The sequence below is a fragment of the Cataglyphis hispanica genome, chromosome 1 (genome assembly GCF_021464435.1).
Source record: "Cataglyphis hispanica isolate Lineage 1 chromosome 1, ULB_Chis1_1.0, whole genome shotgun sequence".
Classification (NCBI taxonomy): domain Eukaryota; kingdom Metazoa; phylum Arthropoda; class Insecta; order Hymenoptera; family Formicidae; genus Cataglyphis; species Cataglyphis hispanica.
In genome coordinates, this window is record NC_065954.1 from 8,110,495 (window position 1) to 8,133,360 (window position 22,866).

Genomic DNA, 22,866 nt, shown 5'->3' on the forward strand with positions numbered 1-22,866 from the left:
AAATTGTCGCAAAGAGAATATACGCTTACGTCGTAACTATCCGAGGAATTGTATAAAGTGTCGTACGAATAATAATGACGCCCTTGAGCGAAACGTCTCGGGCCCTTAAAGATAAAAATGCACGCGGTACATTCGGTCGCTTTCACGGCCAATATAATTGGCTGATTTTACTTCTTCAAGTCACGCATGCACACTGGCGAAAGAGATAAGTTAATGAAATCGCGCCTGTTTTATGAGCACGATTGTTATGCGTATTCGTGTAATACAGAATACAGGGTGAATTGTGATTAACCGATTCTCAACGGACCAGCGGTTTTAATTAAGTTATCGATTTATTTTCGGCATTGTCTCTCCCATAAAATGCGATTTTTTCGCCTGCTGCGTAAGCAAGCGTTTATATGCCACTCGTCACGTTCGACTGAAAACTCTGGGCATTTACTCAGCGTCGAGAAACGAATATTGATAGGAAATGGATAAATTAGACTTATAGATGTATCATGGCCTCATGAAAAATACATAGCGTATGGAAAAAGAATAATCAACTTGAACGATAACGAGCTACTTTGTGAGTAAATCTCACATGATATTTATACATAACAATGAACGCGTAACAAAGTACAAATTCGTTGAAGAAAATAATCGTTTAGAATGAATATACATGAAGAAGAATGGGTTTGAAATTGCGCAAGCCGTTACGCGATTCATTTTTTTTAAACAGGGCCACTTAAAATTTAGCGCGACGCTGGTAGTGCAAACGGTTGGCATGTTTTATTAAATTTTATTGTTTCTACCGCGCGTTCTCTCTTGAATATTTCAGACGTGCGATATTTACTCGGCAGGCAGCCAGCAAGAATTTCTCTTGAATCGTGTAGAACTTGGAAGTTAGCACATTTTAGCGTCACCGTTGTCATAAATTCTGCTAAGTCGAACTTTGATGTCGAGTTCAAGGTAAACCCGGTGCGGTAGCTGCTGGAGAAACGTCTGCAGAGTGAAGCGGAGAGGAAGGGCGAGCCAGCCTGGCTGATTGTAAGTTATATGCGACGTGCTTGCTTTATATCTCCAGCGCAACTTTCCGCTCTCGTAAAGCTGTTTCGCTCTCTTCTCTTTGCATTCACTGCCTCCGAAAGTGTATCGTCCTTTTCGAGTCGAATACGTATGCGGTTTTTAACCTCGCAGATTACTCAACTCCCTTCAGCTGATTCTACGCTTCGTTATCATAAAAAGCTGCACAATTTTTATTAAGATAATAAAATAAAAATTAGAAAGTTTTATATTTATTGATGATAAACGCAAGCAATTTTCTATATTTAATAACAATTAATTAAATTAAAATTAAGATCTCAATATTATTTTTCTTTTTAATATAAAGATCCTTACTTCAATTATTTTGCAACAAAGTATGAACGTGAATAAGCGATTTATTTTATCGGAAATGCATGCATGGATTGTAAAATTGAAAAATATTAGAAGATATTTGAATCCATCAAAATCGAAGCTCGTGAAGTACTTTCCGGCCGTTGAAGAAGGGACAAGTAGTTGAACGTGTTATTCTTCGGATGACCTGAGACGCTTCCTTATACAAACGAAGCGAAGTTGGGCGCGGCATCACCCAGATCTCGGGTCGCTGGCTGATGGCCATAATCTGAGCAGGCTGGTGGGGTCGGGGGCATGAGGGGTCTGGGGTTAACTTATAATAACAGAAGTTGCTCGAGAGTTCAGTGACTGGACAGTACCTAGAAGCTCGGACAGCTACGACAGAGATGAGGGATGGGTCGTCGCCAAGTGTCCGGCCAACAGAATGTGAGCTATAGCACCGGTACAAGACGTGAGACCAGGTCTCACGTGACCACCGACAAACTAACCGTGGCGTATGCTGCGCAAACAGTGTCGAACTTTGGTGCAAATCGCGAATTTAGAACTTTGATATGTCTTGGTGATACTGCTGGTAAATTGGCCGGCACGACGGAACGAATTTCTTCCCTCTCGATGCATCTCCAGTATTCGTCTCAATTTGCAGGCTAATACATTTTATTCGGGATTATATTAGATTGAGTTAAATTTCCAAAGACTGGCTTTATATTTGATTTTATCTGGAGCTTCTTTTTCTACCTCGAAATAACATCGTTTTCCTACGTATAAAATTTAATCAAGATTGATTCGGACTCCTTAATGAACTTAACCAAGCTTATCAGCCAGTTACCAATTACCAGTAATTATTCTATTTTCGAACTCGCATAGTTTCTTCATTCTCGTTCTAGATCTTGAATTTATATTCGAGTCTTACCTCAACGACAACGTTTATTTACGATTTAGCTCATATTTATTTGAGCGCAAAACGAAAATAACGTACGTAATAGTGAAATTAACCTGCTCTGTCTGGCGTGCTTAAGTCACAGTCACGTTGAATATTTCGAGAGACAAAATGTTCGCCTCGGGCCTTCGTCGATCGCGTTGTCGATATCTCGCAGCGGTGACGGTGCGCGCGATGGGTACTCGTTAAAATATGTCGAATCGGTGTACGCCTTACGAGGAAGGTACCTGAATGATAGCTTTCATAAAGTATGATCGATAAATAATTAACATCGCGGCCCACGCGCTATTGCATTACGAAGGCGACGCCGAGACTCTAAATGCCTGACAATTTGCCCGAGGGCTGTGTGTTACCTCGTTAAATGGTAATCAGAGGCTTAGAAAAATGCTCATTTTCTCTTTCTTGTCCAATACTCGCTTCATTTGCCGTTCAAGAAAATATGCAAAAATAAAAAAGCACAGTTTTATACACATATTTTTAATAAACGTATCCGCACTTTTAACAATTGGATTAAAAAATAATATTTTGCAGATTTTTAGATATATTTAAATCTCGATAACGGCACTTTCTTGTATCGACTCAGAATGATGTCGCCTCGTTCTCGATCACAAATTCGATCCACCTGTTTAATCAAGCATTAAATAAAAGCGTAGAATAGTTTCTCTTTTTCTCAGTCGATGCGAAGATCACGAGTTATTATACGCGGTCGGCTCACTCATTACCAGCGAGTAAGTCCGGCAAATTAACGAGGGTTATTAACTTTTGCTCAGCGAGGTCATACCTTTTCCGGCGATCGGTATCAGTACGTATCAATTACAGGACGAATATTAATGAGTTCTCAAGGATCGCCGCGCGCGTAACTCGCTACCGCGGCGCATGACGAGAAAGGGACGGGGCCGCCGCGTATAGTATCTGCGAGTATTTGACGAGGGATCTGGAGTGTCGAGCCGGGACCGAAGAAGAGAGAGAGAGAGAGACGAGAGGGAGAAGGGAAGAGGAAGATGGTGAACGTGAGCAAGAGAGAAAAAAAAGCAAGAAGTTGATTGAATTTTACCGCTGCGCCGGTGTGTTACACCCCTACACGCGTACACGTGTGCTCGCGTGTGTGCGATTCGCGGGACACGTGTGTATTTACAATCGGCTGCAGATACTTACGGCGCCACTTTCCATGTGACGGTGTTATAAATGGGAATTGAATCGAGCCGCAGTCCACGCCTTCCCAAGGTTATCGCCCGGCTGAAATCTATAGCCCAGATACAATCTAGTAGACACGCTCCGTAAATTCAATTACGCATTAACAAAAATCGCCGCTTATATACCCCGAGGAGAGAACGACGATGACGAAGAATTCGCGAATGGGATGGGGGAAAGGGGTGAGGAGGGGCCGGCGAGAGCGAGAGAGAGAGAGGCAGCGGGATAAATTACCGCCGGTAAGATAAATGGTGATGCGATATTAATTTCGATTTTCGTGCCGTGGACTTATTAACGCGATTTCGCGCAATCGTAACTCGTTTTCTCGGTTTCGCATTTCAGGTTTCCGCGATCAAAGTCCGCGCGCGGCTCTCTCACACTATTCACAGTCGTACAATTATGAAAGTTAGTAGCACGCTTTCGTTCATCGTATTTGAGTGTCTCCTCTGTCTCTTCTGCTGCTTGCAGCGCGAGGTATAACTTTGCATTAATACGAGGAGAAGACCGCGGTACTATTATTAGATAACTTTGCACTATATTTGATAATGCGTTACGAGCGCGGCATAATGAAGTGCCACCTGGAATTTTATTGTACCCTTTCAGAGCCTGGTCCTGCGCATCATTTGATACGCAGCTGGGTAATCATCCGCCCGGCATGATAGGAGGCTACTGGGCGTGGATAAATCTGTAAGCTCAATAAGGGTAACTGTGATTAAGTGCTTTCGAGGCTGTACGAGACTCCTCGCGGCGGCAGCGACGACAAAGATTTATGTCGCTTCCGTGGAAACGCGATGCCGCGGGGGCCGATGATTTCGCGAAAACCGTATCTGTCGCACTGCTAACACGCAGATCATCGTCACTCTCTCATCGAGATTCAAGTTTTTTGTAATTATCCCAAAAGCCATATAAATAAATAAATAAATTATAAAATAAGTTATTACATGCAAAAAAGACACCATGGATTTCTCGTGCAAATGTCAAGGCCAAAAAAAAAACTCGAAGATTATCTTCTGGATAATAAAAAAGAAAATTGTGAGCAACGAACGCAACGTTCCAGAAAGACGTTCAAGAACGTCATTAAGGCTACAATTAAAAATGGTCGCGTAATAAAATCGCGCATTAATGTAACGAATGCGAGGCCGTGGCTCATCCCCCTTCGCCGCCCGACTTCTCGCGGCATTTATATCGCGTTGAGCAATTGGCAACTCGTCCAAATTAAGCGTTTCAATGTTATACGAAGAAGGTCGCGCTTGCTACGCATAATTAGCACGTCGGAGGGCTACGTTTCTTTGTCCGTGTGACTACTACGGCGCGCTCGATTCTCCGTCTACACAGCTCTCTCCCTCTACCTCCCTCTCCCTCCCCACCTCACTCTTTCTCTTTCTATTTCAAGAGATATTATTACGTGCCGATGAAATTACTAGCACGAAAGGCGCACTCATAGTAATAAATCATGCTTAATCGCGTAATACGAAAACTACAGCCACCTGTCCTGTGATCGCGTTCAAGGAGCATTCCTTGAACAACTCGTTTCGCGCTTATTAACAAATGTATATACCCGACGAGGGCAGATTAATAATCCACGAAAACGTCGTCCCGACAGCGCTTAAAATGAACCTTCATCCAAAACGGCTAATTATATTATCGATATTTCGTCGCTTACTTCTAAATATTATTCCAATATATATATATATATATGGGTATTTTAATATATCACATTCATCCAACATTAATAGATTTTTTTCGATTATTAATGCATGTGTAAAACTTTGACTCTTTAATTCTCTGCCTCATTTAGTCGTAAAATACTATCAAATATAAACAATTTCAACTGCTTGCTGCGATGCAAGCTCTTATAACTCTCGTTTAATTGCACGAAAATACGACTGTTTTCTTACACGTTAATTCAAAAAATGAAAAAAATATCTGAGCTGCTACGTCACTCAAAGCTCGTTTTAGCCTCGCCAAGGAGAAACGAATGGCAGACAGGTAACGCCGTAATGAATACTGAATTCGTATCTACTACTTTGTGGCTGATTATTCGCCCGGATTATTCGCCGGTCGGCGCGCGTTCCTGTCCGCTCATAAACGTCAAATTTAGCCTGACAAAAACGATGGCAATTAAAAACGCGTCCTGATTACTCCACGGTGCGGTCTAATATAACAAAGAAAAAGAAAGACCGCTTCAACGCGCATGCAGCCTCGAGCAGTTTGCAACTTAGATGAGTGCAGGCAGCGCACGCTCGACATCGTCCTGCAACAATATACGATAATGAAGAATTATCACCGCATAAGACTCCCGATGGAATAGGCGTTGGACTACTCGTTAGCGGATTGGGCTCGTAAAAATCATCGCGGTTGCACACACGACGAATACTTGGGATACAGCGAGGAGTTGCCGGCCAATCGGGCCTTGATGTCGGCCCGCGAGGAGACACGACGGAATTGCGAGGATTCAAATAGCGCAAGGTTCGCTTCAAGCTGTTCGAAAAATATGCTTCTTTTGTTCGTCACCATCGTCTTTCAGCGATCCTTCGAGCCGCAACGCATTCATGCCTCCTTCGTAAATCAATTTGAGCTTGTTTATCGCGATCGTCCGTCATCCGGCAACAGCTAAATCCTTACCTCGTTCTTGTTGTTGCGAATTTTATGGAGGAATCCAATGGAACGATCAACCAAAGCCGAAAAATTCCACATTCGTGAAAGTGTAGATATATCGATGCAAATCAAAGCGGTATATAAATGAATATTATGTAAGATAGACGACACGAATCTTATCGAGAATTGTCTCCAACGCATCGCTGATAAAGTTTAATTTTCTCACGATAGGATTTATCTCTGATTTATTTTATTCGCTTTTCGCTAGAGATAAGGCGACGCCACTCGCGGTCGTTAGCCTAATTTAACTAATGACCGGAACAATCGGCGTACGTTCGCGGGGAGAAAAATCTGGGCGTAGCGGCTAAATTACGCACCCGCAAAGTGTCACCGACCGGCCGTGCGAGTCGCCCGCACTCATTTTCAGCGAGCGTCGTCAGTCTTTTAGTCTTGCGTGCCACCGTTCGAAGAGCAGCAACGGTAGCGGGCTGGCTTTAGGGGAAGCTGCAGAGGGTCCAGGATGAACGACGCGACGGCAACGGATGGCAGAGGCGACCACATATGTATTAGGGGCAATATTTTAGCGGTACTTTTAATTTCGCTGTGATCGTAAACATTTCGACGCGCATAAGCGCGCGTGGGGGAAGGGGGGAGGGGAGACGCGCGGGACGACCAAGGAAACGGAACGGACGACCCGAGAGAGAGAGCTGTATATTTGCATATTTTAATGAGGTACCGGGCTTATAGTGCCGCGGGAGCTGCCGAGAGACGCGCCACGACGACAGCAGGTAGTCCTCTGGTAGGTTTTGCTCAGACCTAAATGCCGATGATAATGTGACGCGCGAGCCTAATGCGTTCTTGCGAAAACGTGATGTGACGATCGCGTATCAATTGGCTCGCGGCACAATACATAGATATATGTAAATATCGTAGTATTTCTTTAAAAGGCTTAGCCTCTTCTCTTCAAGATCGATATATTTCATTTGACGTAAGATCTTAATTATGTAAGATATTAATTCTGCAATCGATTTCGTTATCACAGCAGGATTATAAACTGTTAATTTTTGAAAATATTATTATAAATTTTTATTTATCAGAAAATAATATAAATATTTTTAATCTTTAATTATGATTATGATAACAACGGAGAAATAAAACATTTGTGTCACCTGCAAACTCACTGCGGTGGCCATGGACGTCGCGTCGAATCCAAATTAAATTCGAAAAGATGTTGGTTTCCTTTATTACGTGAAAATTTGCAACGATTCGTTCCATTTCTCTTCTCTCGTGTGAAAATTACGCGAAATCCGCGAGAAGCGCGAGAAGCCCGGTCCGACATTCGCTCCGTGATTCCCGCTCCCATCGAAGCCGCAACCATCGGTCGATCTCCTTTACCGGAGATGAACTTAAAGAACAACTCGATTCGCGCCGATCTGTCCTTTCCTTTTGCAACGTACGCATCGGACACGACCGCTCGGGCAGCCCAGGCCGAAAGGCGTTAATTATAATTAGCAGAGGCGAGATTAGTAATTAACACTTGGGGGTAATCGCGAACGTTGCGTGAAGGTGCGCGAACGTACGGACGCGGAAAAGGGATGGGGAGGGGGAGTATGTGTATGAGCCTGCGGCCGAGCCTGTGTCCGTGATAGTCGCGTGAATGTGTGTACGCGGATAATAACGGCCGGCCTGGTCCAGCGAGGCTGACTGCGAGGAAGGCAGGCGAGGCAAGTCACCCGATTTATAACGCAGATAATAATTGCGGGCCGAACTTAATATTCATGAGCCAATCAGATTTGCGTTCCGAGTCGACGGGACACTGCGGAGAGAGTCTTCGCTCTTTCCAGAGATTCATTGTATCGCACGACGACGACGACGACGACCGCGTGAATTCGACGATTTGACGAAGGGTCCCTGTCGCAATGTTTTTTTTCGCAAATTGTAAAATTTCTTGGGAATTCGTAAAAAATTAATAAAATAATATTTTTTACAGAGAAAATAGATACTCTTAATTTTGTACATAAATTTATTAAAGCAAATAAAATAATAAAAATATTTTACAAATAGCTCACAAGTTTTCTTTTAATTTAAAATCTTAGAAGAAATTTCCAGACATATAATATCAGATGTAACTGATCTTCAAACATTTTACTGGCGTAACGCTATAAAATTAAAATATTTTAATAGACGAAAGTAAGTATTTCTTGCATAGAAAGAGAATATTCTCTCTTTGATCGAGTTAAACGAGTCAAAGCTAATGCTACGGACCTCGCAACGCTAACGTCACTTAAACGATAGAGTCGCAGCAGCCAGGCGAATCGTCGGGTCAGAGAGCCGCCTAAAACGGTTATTATGTCGGCCGATTGCGTTCGCAGCCCCGGTAACATTAACGTCAATTCGAACGTAAGAGGGTGACCATCGACGCGCTGTTTCCTACTGATGAGTCACTTTGAGTGAGTACCTATCAGCGGTGATGGACACTAGTAGATAGTCATTGCGCGTATCGTATGAATTACGGCCGGATCGAATGATGAACAGATCGAGAGAGATCGATGAAACTATCTTTGACGCGCTTAACTTTAGCAATAATATTGAAGTATTGTTTAATTCTTTTCAGGCTTATCTTTTATTCAAATATTTATTTATTAATTAATAAAAAAGCTCTGGCTGGCTGTCTCAGCATACCATATTTTCATCTTTTATTCTACTTAAAGAAGCTACTGATTACTGTACAAGCGAATCATAAAATTATATTTACTTATTTTTAAGACAGCTGTCAAAAATTGTGGGACGCATAGATTAATTTATAATTAACAAACATTTTAATAAAAAATATATCATTTTTATCATGATAATATTATCGGGATATATTTTTTATTAAAAATCATATTTTTACAAAAAATATTTTTTGTTTATTATAGATGAATGTATGCATCCCACAATTTTTGACAACTTTCTTGAAAGTAAGTAAATATAATTTTAAGGTTCGCCTTACAGTAATCAGTGGCTTCTTTAAGTAGAATGTAAGACGAAAATTGGACTTTTAACCGTCAAGAGACAGACGTTGCTGTATAATTATAAAAAATTTGTATGTATATGAGCGCGTAAAATTATAGCGGACCGAGTTATGCGGTAAATATTTTGTCGAACGAAGATACAACGCAAGAGGATGTTACTGATTGACGTTAATTGTGCATAATTTGCCGCCTGGTCCTTTGCTCGGACGATTTTAACGAAACGCGTACATTACGTCTTAGGGTTCGGTTCGGTCCGCATACGAATGAGCGGATCAGACGATTCGCTGGAGTTTACCGCGAAACGGTTTTCGCTCGCGTTATCTCATTCCTCCTCCAACGAAATTGTCTCGATGCGAGGTGCACAAGAAATTTACCCCAGTCCCGTATCGTAATTTTAAAACATACCGAACGATCATCTCTGCCATTTAAGATCGCATGAAAAACAAATCTGCATTATTTAAATTCAATTTTTTATTCTTTATTTGCTTCTTTTTTATTATCCATTTATATCCTAACATATTCCTCGCCGTATATTATATTTCGTAAACGTTATTTTAAATAAAAACTGTTATTTTACGAGCGATAAAAACAGCCGGGTAAACGCGAAAGACAAGTAGGGCGGGCAAATATATGACGCGCAATCGTCGGAAACGCGCTAGAGCGCGGCGATCCTTTCGCCGGCAGAAAAAAATAGCCCGAGTTAAAATATTTAAAGACCCCGCGCGGTTTAAATACTTCCCCGTCACAGCGGAGGCATTAATAACTAGAACGAAGTGGTTGAATTATCCCTCTGCTCCGTGTTTACCTCGTCTCACCCACCACCTCCTCCCCCTCCCCCTCCCCCTCCTCTTTCCGTCGCGCGCTCTCGACACGCCGAAAGCGCCGCGGAAAAAAGCGTCATTTGCAGAACGCGGATGACATTTTAATCGCGGGCGCGAGCGGTGCCCGGGCTCCTTCTCGTTGCTCGAAAAAAAATATGGCCACCGTTTTCAGCAAGGGGGGAAAGAGTGGTGTCGGGAGGAAGGACAGACGACGAGTGACCGGAGGGGAGGGGGAGGTAGGGAAGAGAGGGGGTGAGGGGGGAAGGGTGCGAGGGGTAACAACAGGCCGCGGCGCTTCGAATTTCGACGGCCGCACGGACACGGCTGGCAGAGCAGTTTGGCGGTCTGCGGGGTCGACCGAAATGGCCGGAAGCCCCGGGTGTTTGTAAGTTTCGGCTAATAGAAAAAAATGACGAGGTGCCGGGGTACCTATCCCGTGTCCATTTCCAGCCATTATTTTTATTCCGGTGCGTTTTACCGGAATGGCCGCTCGGCCGAGCCGCCATCTATATACGGGCACGATGGAACTCTCTCTCTCTCTCTCTCTCTCTCTCTCTCTCTCTCTCTCTCTCTCTCTCTCTCTCTCTCTCTTCCTCTCTCATTCTCCAAATCCACCCTCTCCCGACTCGCTGCACTTACGCGACTCTCGTCCGCGCGCTTCCAATGCTTCTTCCTCTTTCTCTCTTTCCTTCTTTTTTTGACTCTTTTTACTCGTTCGCTCGCTCGCGGCCGTTCCACCACGGATTTACACACTTTTTTCAGCCGGCAACTGTCTGTCATTAGGCACAGCACGTGGATCGACGTACGAGCGAAGTCGCGATGGGGGAGGAATGGGGAGCGCAGGGCATGACAGCGAGTTAGGGATGGAGACCGGTTGTGCCCGGGAAGCGCGTTTAACAAGGACAGATAGTGATTTAATTTTAAAAAATTGACGAAACGACGCTAGAAAAAGAGAGCTGCGGGCCCCGTAGTGGGGCCCGACTGTTTCACAGGTCCCTCACGATTGTGAGCGCGATCCTTGTACGTACGCGTGCGTATGTATATGCGCGCCGGAGGGCATTGATTAACTTTCGACAATGTCAAATCGTCGGCAACGCCGCCCTCGCCGACCTTTGCCACGGCGAGGCGTTGCAACTGCGTTTTTTAACTCATTTGTCTGCATTTTCGGTTGTCCCCCCCGATGGGGGGAAGCGAACGGGAGACAGGCAACCGGACCGCCGTAGTGACCTCACGACCGATTCGAATAACACGGACAAATTACTACTACGCTACTGCATTCGAGTTGTGCTGAAGCTAAGCGATCGCTGCGGTATCGCGCGATTTCGGCCCAGAATAATGGCCCGATGATTCCGCAGATTCCACGAAGAGCAATGCTTTTGCGGATCGTTCAATCGCGCCTAGATTTATACGACTCTTGCTTCTCTCTAGATCCCTCGATCATGTAATATTGCTGTAAAAGAGAGAAAGATATTGCGTATAGATAGTCTGAATTTAGAGATCGATACGCAATGATTTTTCTAATTTTTATGATCTGAAAAAAAGCAAGGAAAGTGTGATTGAAATGATTATTGTCATACCGATGCGAAAAGAATTAATCTATGCGACATCGAGATGACGTACGAAGAGAAATGACTCGTTTACGTAATAAATTATTACAGAATTGCTGGTGCGATTGTATCGTTTGAAACCCTGTGACAGAGAGAATCTAAAAACCAGGAAGTTTTCGCGAAACGATATATAGCAGCGACTAATGAATTAACGCGCGTGCGGTAGGTACGCTTTGAAAAAGACCAGCGGCAGCTTTCACGTTACTGCCAGCGGTACGAAAAAAGCACAATGTTGAATTATACGACGGCCAGAGGGCCGCCTCGCGGCGGCTTTTAATGCTAATTTAATTATTTAAGCTTTTTATAAGTCAATTAACAGACGTTTCGTGTTGCACCACTGGGCTCGCATAAACGCCCGTACGGAAAGTTTTACCGCCCGAATTTGATGTCCATCCTCTCATTACATTAGTGGTCCTCTCGTTGTCGTAGTTCGACACGCATCTCTTTATTAACCGTCACTATCAACGCTAATCATAACGTGCTATCTCATGCGATCACATCAGCTTACTTTATTTTACATTGAGTTATACATATATATACACACATATATATATATATATATATATATTATTGCGGAAAACCTGTTGAAGATTAATCATTATGTAATGATTCTATAAATCCTTCAAAGTTTTTTTTTTTTATGCTATGTTGAAATACATTTGAAACATCTCTTTCTTTTTCCATTTTTACGCGTCTCATCGTTCTTTACGTTTCACTTATAGAGCTGGTTTTCGAGCGCGCCACCACGTTTTGCAAGAAACCCACGCACGACGCATTGCATTATAATAAGTTATTAAATCCAACTATAGGAGAGTGGCGCGGGGAGTGGTAAAGACAGGCAATGGTTCGCAAGCGTTCGTTAACGGAAGGCCAGTGGTGGAGCGGTACGTGTGGAGCGGCCGCGCGAAGGAGGTGGAGAGGGGTGGAAGGGGGGTCCGAGGATGATTAAACCCCCGAGACGGTAATTTTTCATGTCCGATCATAAATTACCGGGCTGCACTGCCTCCGCATGCGAGAGACCAGTGTGTTACGAGTTACGAGAAAAATTTCAGCCGGTATTATAATTAGCTATGTTAATTATGCATTAATTTATTATCCAGAGCCGCGCGACGTTTTAATTATAATCTTGCCAGGGCCGCGGGGGCAGCTTGAAAAGTAGTTTGGTAGTTTCGAGCCGGCGTGTATATTCACCCTTCCTTCCACCTACTTCTGATCCTCTTTCTTCGTCCGTCGTCGATGTCGACGTCGTCGTCATCTTTACTCCCGTCGTTTTTCGCTCCTTTTCTCTTCTCTCTCTCTCTCTTTTTTTCACGGCGACCGCGCACAAATAATTTCATTCCAAAGCACGGAGTTAATTAGGTTTCTTCGAGATCTAGTGCTGCTCCGTTGACTCGCCGAGATTACGAAGGAAGAGTATTATTCTCGGCCGCTTTATTTTGTCAACTGTGCAACTTTGGCTAAAATATCGAGACCGAGATGCATCCTCGTTTTTATCTAGAAGAGAGCGACTTTCGAAACTTTCCCTAATTATGCTATCAAGAGTTGATCATCTTCGCAAAAGACGAAGACTACTATAATTGATCCTTACAATTAGAATCTTCTTCTCTGACAAAGTTGGTTTATTAATTTTTATCGACATACCGCTATAAACGTTGCATCGCAATATTACGAGCGACGAAGTTTGTCTCGGATTTATCAAATTTTACATATAATGATGAGTAAATATTTGTTTCAAATAACTAATAACTCGCGAAAAGAGAATATAATGCATACTATCGCATTTATATATAAAGTTATCTTCAATAAAGAACTGACTATCGTTGGTGAAAAACGCAAACTAGCTATATATACATACATACATACATACATACATATATATATATATATATATATATATATATATATATATATGTCCTTTTTTCTTTATGTATGTATTTTTTTCAGGCGTCAGAAGCGTTCGAGGGCTTTCAATTACGGTAAAATGCGCGGAGTGGGACGGTTTCACGGGGAACAGTGCAAATTGGATTGCGCCGTACATAAGTATTCAACAAATGAAAATTGATTCTGACGCGTTGCCATTAATAACCACGAGGCGCATTGCGACCGTCATTTAATGAATGCAAGAACGCCGAAACCGGCGGAGCACTGTAGTGTATTTGTCATATTAGAGAAGTCAGGATAGACACCGCCCGTTAAAAGCACTTTACTGTTTCGCTAATTCCATTTATTAATACAATAATATGGTTGGGCCACTATTTAAATTCCGTCCAACGAGACACAGCCGCCGCCGGTTCCTCCATCAACCGAATTTCCACGATACCCGTTTTAATCCTGTTTTTCAAAGTAAACATCAATACCCAAAGTGCTTTCATAACGTTTACGCGTTTATCAGGCGCGGATACATATGATCGATCCGATAGATTGAATAATGCCGTCGATATAACGTTGTACGATTAACCGCCGCGCGTGTACGGCATTTATATCTTGTTTAACTAATCTGATGCGCATAACGCGAAAATATGTAGCAAGCAATGCGATTTTTCATCTCATTTCTATGCTTCTTCCGTCACTTCTTTTTTTTTTTTTTTTAAAGATTTAAGCTCTTTGTATTTCTCCATTTTTTTTATTAATATATTATTACAAATATTCGTTAAAAAAGAATTGAAACAAAAAATAACTACATTAAAAATTTTATTTTATGAAAACAAATTTTTATGCAATTTTAACATAATATATAACCAACTATTATCAGCACATTTTTTTGCCTTACACAAATGTTTCATAAAATTCTATTTTTTTTTTTTAAATTGTTACGTATGCAATATTGTAATGATGGGGATGGCAACATATTTATCAAACTGATAAAATCGTAACAATGTATCATTTTTTTCTATTTAGTAATATATCACTAATTATTTTATATATTTACACACACACACACACACACATATATATATATATATATATATATATATATATATATATATATACAATAATTTATTATTATTTCAATAGACCTGCCATAATAGGCCTACTATATCCATAATGTGGATAAAAATTAATGCGAGAGAAAAATTTAAGTTATATTTTATTCATTCATACACGGCATGTACATTTCGCAATACACATGCATGTAACGGAGCTTTATCTGTCGATATGCGCTTACACAAAAGAGTACAATACGATTGCGTTATAGACTGCATAATTACGTTCACGTGTTTTTTTTTTCTTTCATGTATTATCTACACGATATTTACATGAATCTTTTCCACATAGAACAAAAACTCTTTGACACTACAAGAGCATACTATTTCAGCTACTAATTAAATCTTTGAAAGCGGCGGAAGGGAGGGAGGGAGATGACAATTATCGTTGGCTTTAATGCTGTGTAATGTTTCCCGATACTGCAAAAGAATTTCAATCGCGCGCGAAAAATTACTTAGAAAATCGGAAATAATAATGGATCACGCGAACCGAGATTCTTCATGCGGTCGATGCGAGGCACCGCGGCGAACCGCGTGCGGTTTCTTGCTGGTTTACCGGCTATTTTTCGCGGCGTAGCGGGCCCGGCACGGGCGAACGCACCGCAGATACGCGCGATATTTAATTTTCGTCCATTCCTGGCCCGTATTAACCGGATGCCTCGGCACTCTCGAAGCGACGTGAATCCGATTTGCGCCGAGTATCACGACAAAGCGCATCCCCGGGGGCAGCAGGCACACGGACGAGAGCGCGGCGCAGAACTCGTCCGGGATAATAACGATTTGAGTAGACGGGACATAATGCTAATTCGCAATTTGCAATTCTTTTTACGCGTCTGCCTTCGCCCCTGCTCCGCGCACCGCCACAGTCCGTGGACGGGACGGGGCAAGAAGGGGGGAGGGGGGAGGGGAATGAGGAGGGACTTCCATTGGATTTCTTACTAACTATAACACCCGTACGACGCCTCTTGATTACAAATTGCTTATTATGCCGGTCGGGGGTCCGCGCTTCGTACCGATATTCGGTGGCCCTGCCCGTAATTTTCGATGCATAATTTATGGTCGATTTAATGAGCCGCGAAAAAGGAGTAAAGGGCCGCGGGGATTATTTTTAATTATCCGAAGGAGGCAGAGAGAAGAGCTGGAGCGGGTTCCCTACTTGCTCTTCGTTCCTTCTCTTGTATTTCCTCTTCTTCTTATTATTCTGCCTCTTCTTCTTCTTCTCTCGCTTCTCTCTCTCTCTCTCTCTCTCTCTCTCACCAATCTGCCGATACGCTATCCTTCGTTGCGTTCGATAATGCTTTATCGCCTGATGCTTCTAAAGTTATACTAATTACGCGTAATATAATCGAAGCTCGGTGAGGTGCGAGCGAGAGACGTGATTTGAAAGATGAAACTGTTGATTATACGATCGGCAAAAATATAGGTTCATCGTTTGATCGTTCATTTTCGTTCCGGGTATATCAACGCGCAAAATTCATATAATATAGTGACATAATATAATGTATGTGTAACAAATAAATTACTTGTGATTTATGCGCGCGTTATAATATATCGCAAATGAAATGAGATAAACTCGAACATTTTCATCCATTATATGCAAAGTTTTGGCATTATGTAAAGTTATTCCGATATTCCGATATAATCATTACTATATACGCGTTCTAGATCATCGCAATGTAACGTAATATTACAATCGGTCATGTAAGATGCTGTTCAAGATGCTGAAGAAAATACTTCGAATTAAAATTTTTTCACTTCTTTCCAATTGTCAAAGATACATTTGACAGTTGAATTTGAAAAGAAGCGTCCTCTAAATTCTAAATGTATGGCAAAGTGACAAAGTTATTCAATTGTTTCGCGAACGGAGGGCACACAAATGTGCATCCAGCTGTCTCGGCGTAAAAGAAAATCGACGCGACTCCGGATAATCGGCAAATCGGTATCAGCGATATCGCGGCGCATCCTCGCGGTGCGTCCTCGCGCCGCCACGGCCGTCGTCGAAATGCCGTCGCACAGTCCGGGGCTCCGATCATTTTTTCTTTTTTTTTTTTTTCCATCGACGTTACTGCACTTCTATTTTCATTCCGCCTCACGTTCCGGCGCGGAGGCCCGCCGCTCGTGGTGGACGAGAAAAAATGCAGCCCCCGAACACGATTGATAGGTACAAGCACACGCGCGCGACTACCACGGACGTGTGTTACTCCGCGTACACGTTTCGCGCGCATCGCCCGGATCGCAGTATGCGAAAGGTGACAGAAAGAGAAGCGTCCGTCGGTGTCCTTTGTCCTTCGACGGGGAGAGACCGCGTTGGAACGAGAAGCGAGATAGCGATAGGATAGCGAGCGAGAGAGAGAGAGAGAGAGAGAGAGAGAGAGAGAGGGATGCAGTGCGTAACGCGCGCGCGCGCGCGCGTTTCAGCTACGCGTTGCTCTATCGCCGGCCTCGTTACCGGTAGCTACGTTGCTCCTGCAGACTACGTAGTGTCGGAGAGAGCTGTTTTAATGCCAAATGTGTTTGTCCCAATGCATCAACCACTTCTGTCCCGATCCCTCGCACCACCGGCCTCGTGGCCTGGTATACGCGGCCGGTCTCCTCTCCTCTGTTCCTCTCCCCGCGCTCTCACCACCCTCTCGCGTCGCATGTATCGGCTCTATCTGTTCTCGCTTCTCTCTCGCTACTCTCGGACGGAAACGCATCGCGCGCTTCGTGGAAGAGAGCCCCTCGTGTCCGGCCGTGGAGATGAGAGTAACCGGCATCAAGTCTGCACGTTTCCCAATCCATGTCCCTTCTCCCCTCCCCCCTCCTCCATCTCTTTCCCGCTGACTCTTTCTCCTCACCCTCCTCGCGGCAACGCGCCAGTCTACGTGCTTTTTTAATGCTAAATGTAGCCTTTTGTTTGTGCGGGTATATGGGAGATTCGGGCGAGAGGTGGTCGCCCGGCCAGCGCTTTTTTCAAATGCTAAACGCGCGCTTCGTGCCCACCCATCCTGTGTGCCCGTGCTACGTGGCATCTACAGGGTTGCCCGGAACAAGTCAGCGAACAAGACAGCTGCGTGGTCTGGTGATCGGTGATCACCCGTCACCCGTGGATAGTAGGCGCGATGGAGAACGCTTCGACGTTGTGAGTGCCAGGAATCTTGTAGCGTTTCGACCCGAATCGTTCTCGCATCGCCTTGCGTGGTTACATATGTATAAATATATACATTTTAAATGGTAAATGACGTGATATGGCCAGAATATATTCCTCGTATATCATAGAGAATTGCGAGAAACAAAAAAGGGAAATAGTAAATCAAATAAAAATCATGTAGCAAAATTAATAATTATTATTAAATATGTCTCTTTAAATAAAATCCTTATTTATAAAAGAATAAGAGATAAGAGAAAGAGAATAATATTACTTCGAGGAAACGATAATATATATTTTAAGAATATATGTCAATCAATCAATTTTAGAATACTTTATCTAGAATCCAATCGAGATAATCAATTCCAGTTGATTTAATTAATATATCCGGTTCTTGACTAATTCATGTAAATAACACGATTTCATCTTTTAATATAGCATACTAATGTTGCATTTGCTTTATTATAAAAATATTACTAGTTTATTTACATTAAATCAAGATGATTCTGACGACATAGGTCTCGTTTCGCGACTGCTCCGCTTCCGCGAAAACAAAGATACGAGATCGGAAACAAAAATCAAGAGAAAAGAGCAGGTCGCTCTTGCCTAGGGCTGCACTTAACGTGCCAAAAAAAGCCGCGGCGCTACAAGGGTTAATTTTTCCACGGGGCTTCCTCGCCTGGTGGAGACGCCGCATGACCGCGTTCGAAATTTCCTTCAAACGAACCGGCCCGACGAGCCCGGTCGCTGTTGTATCGAGGAGCCACCGGGTACGTGAAAAGCTATAATGCCGCCGAAGCAGCGAGGAGCCAGATAGGTCGCACTGTGTGGGTCTGTTTTTCGCACACCGACCGGCCATTCTTTTGTGCCGCCCGTTATTGGTATTGGTCGGTGCCCGTTTCATCCGCGATGCGGCGCCAGTATGTGAGGGTGTAATATTTTTTACTCTTTCCGAACGCCCTCGTACCCCTTCGTGCCCGCTCCCGCCGATCGAGCGAACCCCGTCGCCCCCCGTTACCCCCGAGCAGGCACCCTCTCGCCGAACCGTCGCATTCGTATGCGTGGGTTCGATGGGTATTGATATATTATTCCCAATAGTTCGCGCGCCTTCTCTTTCCCTCCGATCGCCTTCCCTCTCCTCTCCCTTCTACCCGTCCCTACTCTTCTCCCCCCTCGACCCCTCCTCACCTCTCCACCCCATTCCACTCTCGCGCCGCTACCGCTTTTTTTTTGGCTGGCGCTCCGCGTTTTTTTCAATTATAATTCTTTTTCGTATCCAATCAATCATTAGTATTTCCATTGTCCTTCGGTATTTTCATTTGGCGTCGCACTCGGAGCGAGATGAAACGACGCGGGGGGTAGTTGTTCCAGTAGCACCCCCTCACCTCATTCCCAATCTCTCTCTCTTTTTCTCTCTCTCTCTGTTCTTCGCACGATGCTGTCCCTATCCTCCACGTCAGAGTTCCCCGTCGGCGCCCCCTTGTTCCCCGATGTGTGTACGCCGTTGGTATAACGATGGCGTCGCCAGCGACGATTCGTTAATGCGATTGAATATTAATTCTCACTTTGTCGACGCCTCTCTTCCACTTTTCCGGGATTTTTTTCCCTCGCGGGATAGTCGGCCGCGTCTGCCAGACGAACACCGCGGGTGACGTACATCCGTCAGCGCTGACACATCTCATTGACGGCTGAAATAATAGATGGCTTGCCTTCCGCCGTATCAGCGCGCGTTAACGATGTATATAATCCTTTTCCTCTATGCCTATGTCATCGTTCTCCCCGAGAATGGTCGCATCACACCCGCGTTAAGAATCGAAGCGCACAAACGTTTTCATCGATTTTCGAAGAAAACACTTTTATCCTTTCGTTACGATTGCATTGTGTATAATTTCTTTTGTTCACATTATTCGCTGTCGTTCCGATAAATATAGTTCATGCGCAACGACTGCGAAATTGTGACATAACAATTTATACAGTAATGTTTAATAATTTAATGTTTCGAATTTTAACGTAAACAAATCTAAACTTTTGATGAAATGAACATTTCGGATACATTTTTGTTTTCAAACGCGTGTAAATCCTATTTACATATCGGGTCTTCACTTATTGACGTAATATTGTGTCCAGTGAGCGTATATTATTGCAAAATATATCGTAAAATATATACAATGGAAATTCACATGTGCAACAAGTATCCAGAGAGAGAGAGAGAGAGAGAGAGAGAGAGAGGGGAGGACGGGGAATGCCAATTTTCCATCTTCGGCTCCTCCAGGTGGTTTGCGATCAGCCACGAGAGCTAAGTACGCGCTCGCACAGCGAGTATAATGACTTGAAAAGTGTAACAGACTGTTTCAAACGCGGTCCCGCGTTATCAGCGACCCGCTTTAGCACCTGAAAATTGCCTCGCGCTTTTTTCACGCGCGACGCACTTAATAAAACATGCTCGCTTCTCCTGCTCTACGGACCTCTCGCACCTGTCCCTCTTCAACACGGCGTCCCCTCTCTCATTCATAGCATCCACGCCGGGGCTCGCACACAGACACATACATATACATACGCGCACCCACGTACGCACGCTTTACGTTCCCACTCTATTTTCCTTTCTCTTTCTCCTCCTTCCTCTTGGTCACGCTTCAACACCTTTCCCTCATCCTCGTTCCTCTTCCGAGTTTTGTGGTAAACGAGTCTCTTTATCTTCCTTTCTTTCTCTGTGTCTCCCCCATGGGATTTTTTCTCTCTCTCTCTCTCTCTCTCTCTCTCCCTTTTGCCAGGCGATCTCCCGACCTCTCCGTCCTGTCCTCCTGAAGGTTGTTACTGCCGTTGCTTCCTTTCTCTATCGGATATACCGCTTCTCACCAGGGACAGTATCTCCCTATTCCCTCGCTCAGTATACCACGTTGGCGGAACTCCCGACCGCTTCAGAGACAGCCAAATAAATGTCTCTCCGACTACTTGCACCGACACTTCTCCGCTACGCGCAGCTAATTCGGCATCGTGTACCGTACAAAACTTCGTAACCGAAGCTTGTGCAAAGAATGTTTGGAAATTGGCCAATTAGATGCGCGATTTAATTTTACCCTTTACTTTCCTTTCTGGTACGATAATTATATGCTACAATAAATTAAGTTAATTATGCAAGCTACAAAATGCGATAAGAAAAATTTAGTTTTACGATTTTAATATAAAATTATTTATATTTATATTATTTATATTATTTATATTTATTATAAAATATATATTTATTATAAAATATATATTCATTATAAAATTAAACTTTATTAACTCTCTTTATATAAGAAATTTGAAATATTGCAAAGTCATTCGTAAACGGAATTACATGAGAGATTTTTCCCAAGATGAAATATATTTGTAAGATCAATTTTTGTATCAATTTTTTTATTCGTGATGCGTCTAATATATATTATCTAATTTTATAAAAATTTATTTCAATCTAGAGAGAGAATAATTTTTTTTCTTGCATTCACAGTGCGATTAACAAACGCATGGAAAACACGCGAAAGATATTCTATAGATTTGAAAATGAATAAATCCTTATCGTGACACGTCGCAGGCCGACAATGCCCGATAAGCTCCGAATGAACTCGTTAATGCCGACATTCCTATTACGCTCGCCAACTTTATTGGGTAAAAACGCTCTCCCTTCCGCTGTCATCGCACTCTTGTGCACGCGACAGTCCGCGCACCGCGACCGGATATATGTATACACACGTGTGTATATAAACGCGAAAAGAAGGGAATACCGCGACGTTGGCCAGGCGCGCCGTGGGGCTCTCTCTCCCGTTGGGCATGGATAAACGAGCGGAAAAATGGCGGGGTTTGGAAATGAGATTTGCTGGTAAACCGACAATTTATCGTAGGTATCTGCGAAAGCATCTCTTGACGTTCCTCTGACCAGAGTTATAATTAATACGCTCTCGTCACAGTGCGCCCGACCAATATTCCGTCGCGCCCACACACGTACACAAACATACGCACACACACACACACACCGCACCACCCGAACGCCCCGTACACGCGTACACCGACGATGGGCGCGCGAATCTGTGTGGTCGCGCTCGCGCGCCGACGTGTAACCGGTTGTTGATTAAGTTTGAATGACTGATGCCGCAAAAACACATTAAAACTTGAATGAGTACAGATGAAAATTTAGTCGCTAGGAATCAAGAGACCGCAGAGGCAAATGGCCTGGCGGCCGCACATACGCGCGGACGGAACCTACTCTTTTCCTCCTCCTCCTCCTCCATCTCCTCCTCCTGCCTCCCTTCGCACGCCGGCACATCCTGACGCCGTGCCTCTCTCTTTCGCGATCGGATGCCCATCGAAATACAACTACGCGAAAAACACTCGGCGATTGCTATATCCGCCGCCCGGAGGCACTCGCGTCTGGTCGCATACCGCAACGGAAACAGCCCGGTTGGCTTTCGACGATCATTTTTTCGTCCGATCGATGAGTCGGCTGACAAGATCCTGGCTGGCTGGTCTGGGAACAACCGATTCGAACTTGATTCAAGTAATGGGGAAAATAGAACTGTGATCGCGCGACTAGGTCTCTCATTGCTATCGCGGATTCGCGGTTGCTCTCTGTGATTTATCGTTTCTTAACGCTACGTGTCGTACATTCATACCACCTGTCGTAGCGACGATAAATTATGGCAGCCTCTCTAATTTCGCAACATTCTTGCAGCACGTGCATATATCAAGTAGAGTATTAAATCTTACTTTGAATATTAAATCTATAAATACCGTCGATTTCTTCCTAGAAAAATTAACACGTACTCTTCTTTGCTATTATATTTTAATTGAGCTACTATCCGATGTCCAAATGCATTCTTCGTTGAAACAAGATCATCCATTATCCATTATGGAACACGCGCGATCATTCTTTTATTCTCGCGATAAACATCCAAGTTGAGGAAAACATTGAGTGCTGGAGTCGAGCGATTTATGGGGAGCGGAAAAGATTCACGGATTGCCATAAAACAATTGAAGAAGATTATCTCGACTGTGTCGTCTCGTAAATATCTCAAGATCAATGGAAAATCGCGAATCCACTTTAGCGAGCGCTCGGAATGAGAATGGTGATCCATCAAGCGGCAGCGCGATTGCGACGTACAGCAGTGATTGTCAGAGAGAGATCCGCGAGAGAGAGAGAGAGAGAGAGAGAGAGAGAGAAAGACATGATCGTTTCCTTA